This window comes from Triticum dicoccoides, chromosome 1B, assembly GCF_002162155.2.
Source record: "Triticum dicoccoides isolate Atlit2015 ecotype Zavitan chromosome 1B, WEW_v2.0, whole genome shotgun sequence".
Taxonomy (NCBI): domain Eukaryota; kingdom Viridiplantae; phylum Streptophyta; class Magnoliopsida; order Poales; family Poaceae; genus Triticum; species Triticum dicoccoides.
Genome location: NC_041381.1, coordinates 662,294,963 through 662,298,490, shown reverse-complemented (window position 1 = coordinate 662,298,490; position 3,528 = coordinate 662,294,963).

Genomic DNA, 3,528 nt, shown 5'->3' with positions numbered 1-3,528 from the left:
GCCTTTAGTACGGGTTGGTGGCTCCAACCGGTACTAAAGGGGGGGTCTTTAGTACCGGTTGAAGCCACCAACCGGTACTAAAGGTGGTGGCCTTTAGTACGGGTTGGTGGCTCCAACCGGTATTAAAGACCCCCCCCCTTTAGTACCGGTTGAAGCCACCAACCGGTACTAAAGGTGGTGCGCTGCCACCCGCAGTGCATAATGTTTAGTCCCACCTCGCTAGTTGAGAGGAGCTCGCACCGGTTTATAAGCCCCGTCGTGGCTACCGTGTCGAGCTCCTCTCTAAGCAGGCCTTTGTGGGCCTATTGCAAGTCTTCTACCCTGTGAGGCCTACTGGGCCGTACGGGCCTACATCCTGGCCCAACTAGAGATTGGGTTAGTCATATGCAGGCCGTGCGGGCCTAGTAGACGGGCTGTTTTTGCTTTATTTCAAAAAAAATCCTTACCAACCGGGACTAAAGGTACCCCAGACCACGACGCGTCTCGTGCCACGTGGTGGGCCTTTGGTCCCGGTTCGTGTTGAACCGGGACTAAAGGGGGGGGGACCTTTAGTCCCCACTCTTTAGTACCGGTTCCAGAACCGGTATTAAAGGTCCTTACGAACCGGTACTAAAAGTCGTGTTTCTACTAGTGTCATGAGTTGTTTGTCAAGGATGTCTTGATTGACTAACTGAAATAACTCCACAAATTCAACAGGCAGCAACTCAACTCCAATGAGATCGTGCTCACCTTTAATTCTCACCATCATACTATCCTTCCTAGACTTCCTGCAAGTATCCATATACCATTCATGCAATATTCGCATCATCGTTGTTAGAGGAGGATGATCAGGTTTGACGAGAGGCTTCCCGTACTCGTATCTGAAGATCTCTACTGCCTCTAATGTTTCAAACTCTACATCATCGCTCAGGTAATCACCAAGATTGGTACTGGGCAATAGCCCCGGATGATTAGTGATGATATCGCTAGACACCTTGAGCGGGGGGCACGATTGCTTCGCCTGATCGCCGTGCTGGGGAATTGTTTTCCACTTCTTCATTGTGCTGATCTTGCATCACTGGAAGTACTTTGCCGACCACCGCGCATCTTGATATGTCTTTTTAATACAATGGACATAGTTGGAATCCGGCGGAGGCGTGGTGGTCGCTTTAGGGCATCCAGAGTGCGCTTCACTTTGACCGGAACTGCAGTTTGGATGCGAACGTAGCTGCGTAGGCAACAATGTAGTTGCGAGGTTGGTAGTGTTATCCTATTCGCTCCATGTGGGTTTGACACTCTACTAATCGCTACAATGCTACAATTGCCATGTTCCCTTGCAGGGCATCAATATTGCAGCTCCAGAATTTATTCCCCCATTTGTTGCAAAATGTTGGTGAGCGTAGCTCTCCAAACCTCAGGTCCCACCATTTGCAACCTGTCAAAAATGCAACAAAAGTATAACATGATCCATCAAAAATTTCTAGGAAAAGAAATGAATATAACAAGATGTAAATGCTACATATCCATTTTCAGTTGATACAAAGTAGAAACAAATCAGTATAACATGTTGTAAATGATTCAACAAACACATTTTGGTTAGTTTTGCAACATAAAGTACTTTCCTCTATATCAAAGTAGTGGTCAGTAAAATGGAAGCAAGCGACACAGGGGGTTATGAGTTGCAACCTCCTCCTTGTTTCTTAAACATGGTTTGTAAATGCTTTATATATCATTTTTTAGTTCAAACATGCTTTTATTCTATACAACATGCTAAAATCATATTTCATCATCAAAACAGTTTTTCCAGCTCCATTCCCCCTGAATCAGAACTTAATGTCTTGAATGGACTTCCCATGTTATCCATCATCAACAGGTTTTTCCCCTAGTAATTCAGTTCTAGAACTACAAGTAACCGTAACATAACTTATTTAACAGGTGGCATTCGCTGAAAAAAGTTTGAGGAAAATTTCTAATTGCAACACATTCTTCTCCATGCGGTTTTTCCCCAACAATTCCACTAGTTTTGAACACATTTTGTGCACTGAATTCAATAAAGAAAATACTCCATGTTTTATTGCTCAACATCATTTCTTGTTGGGATGCAACTCACTGAATTGGTGGTTCAAACCAACACTCACAGTTTCAAAGTATACATTCAGTATAAGTATAATCGGGGTGATGGAATTTGCCCAAGTTTCTCAGCTCAAATCTGCAATTTTGTAGTTCAAATCACTTGATGCAAGTGTCAGTGCAACACATGAATCTGCTACAAGTATCTTCGCTAGTTTTTTTTGAAGAATCTTACCCAATTTGCAGCAGCAGTGGCATGGGAACTTCCGGAGAGACCACCAGCAGATTACGGTACTTGCTTGTATGAAGGGTATGTTGTCTGGGATCTACACCGCTCGCCGGAGTTGGATTCGTCCACCAGGGTGCAATGGAGCCACCGAAGCTTCATGGCAAGGCAGAGGCGACCATATCTCTGGTGATATGGTGTCCCATCGGGCCGAAGCAGGGGTGTGCTGCGATGATTGGGGTGGCAGGTGTCGTAGGGATGATGCAATAGTAGCATTGTGATGGCGAAACGATGCCACACAGTGGGTACATGGCATGTCGGTCGCCGCTACCCGCTATTTACGGGGTCAAGTGAGACGTGGTGTGTAACCCGTGTTGCGTTGCAACATGGTCTCGGTTACAATGTTCTATCGCAAGCAAGCGGAGGCGCGTTGCTTTGGTGCACATGGATCCTACGCTGGGATGCACCTGATCCGATGGCTCTGGAGCCGGCTTAACTTTGTAAAAAAGCAACCGACTGATTTGTAGTTGCCGCCCTATACATGAAGGGAACTTGATCACGAGCCACGTTTGGTTTCGTCAGAGAAGCTCTTGTGGACATGATCGAACTGCCCGTTTTACAGAGTTAGGGAGGACAGAGCCAACGGCCCAAGAATCACAGGGTCCAACGGTCCTCGGTGCCCACTAGCCTCCGAGGACTGAGCCAGATCTAGGGCATGCCCAGCCGCCGCCCTTCCAGCCCTGGACGAGACGACGACGACGACGGGGCCCAGGCCGGGGGAGATGGAGGAGGCGAGGTCCCCTGCGAACCAGGCGAGATCAGGGAGGAGACCCCCCCCCCCACACACACGGCAGCGCATCGAGGATCCCCTTTGCCGGGGACGGGAGGGAAAACTTACCAGATCTATTCCGCCGTCGGGATACCCAATACCAATCAGACTTGTCCACTGCCAAAGCCACCGCCCTGCCTCTGCCCCCAGGGGCAAACTTCCTGGAGCGGGGCGCCGCCTTTGCAGTCAGCACTGAACCCTACGAGCCAAGGGAAGGAGTGGGTTCAGAGTCGGAGGTGGAATCCACGTCGCCGTCGAGCACCCAAAAAGGGGATCCAGAGGACGCCAGCGAGGCCGCCGGACTCCGCGCCGACGCCGAAGCGAGGCTAGAAAGCGCCGCGCCAGAGGAGGGAGGGAGGAGCGGAGGGAGGGGGAGCTAGCCGGAGAGGAGCCATTTGGAATCGAGGTCGCGAGAGGGAGGGAG